The 658-nt window shown below is 49.4% G+C and overlaps 1 pseudogene; it reads right to left on the minus strand.

Moving 5' to 3' along the window:
• Window positions 1-5: 5 nt before the first annotated feature.
• LOC145719588 (tubulin polyglutamylase complex subunit 2-like) lies at window positions 6-654 on the minus strand (annotated as a pseudogene).
• Between the last annotated feature and the right edge of the window lie 4 nt (window positions 655-658).

A 658-nucleotide genomic window follows, 5' to 3' on the forward strand; every position in this document is an offset into this window, starting at 1 on the left:
CCTGCAGGCTGGACTGGCCCTTTCTTTTGGGGGATTAAGGTCTTGTTCTTGCTCTTGAACACTTTTCGGGAATCCAGCCTGTTCACGAAGCAGTTGGTAGGTCTGTGTTGTAGGTGATGGGTTTACACATGTTGAACCACTGCTTGGCCTGTGGGCTAATGCTGTAGCTGGTGAAGGCATGCTGCCACCGCAGCAGGCCCAGGTGCCTGATGAGCAGGCGATGGTAAGCAGCGAAGGAATCGGTGAGGAAATGCCGGTATAACGCTCGGTCCAGGAACCAGATCTCAGCATCTTGCGCTAACGCTGGTTTCCCTCTTTTGTAGACAAGGCAAACCTTCCCATTCCCATTGCAAGGATCCAGCTCAAATATCACACTGCAAGAATCAAAGTGAGGCTTCTCTGGCTGGTTCTCACTAGCTTCAACTGCATCATCCTCCAGGTCTGCCAGAGTTGGTGCATTTGGGAGTGAATACACGGAAGACTGGTTGAGTTGAGTCAGTTTTGCTATGCTGTTAATTGCCATGCTGCCCAATGGAATGGTGTCTCATCCAGCGTCACACTCCATGTCATGTGGAAGCCCTTGGTCATCAGGTAAAAATTCTTCACATCCTCAGGTAGCACACAGTTATTTTTTTGTTCCCATGAAGAAATCATATGA

This window comes from Leptonychotes weddellii, unplaced genomic scaffold, assembly GCF_054177405.1.
Source record: "Leptonychotes weddellii isolate Sample4059 unplaced genomic scaffold, ASM5417740v2 HiC_scaffold_54462, whole genome shotgun sequence".
Classification (NCBI taxonomy): Eukaryota; Metazoa; Chordata; class Mammalia; order Carnivora; family Phocidae; genus Leptonychotes; species Leptonychotes weddellii.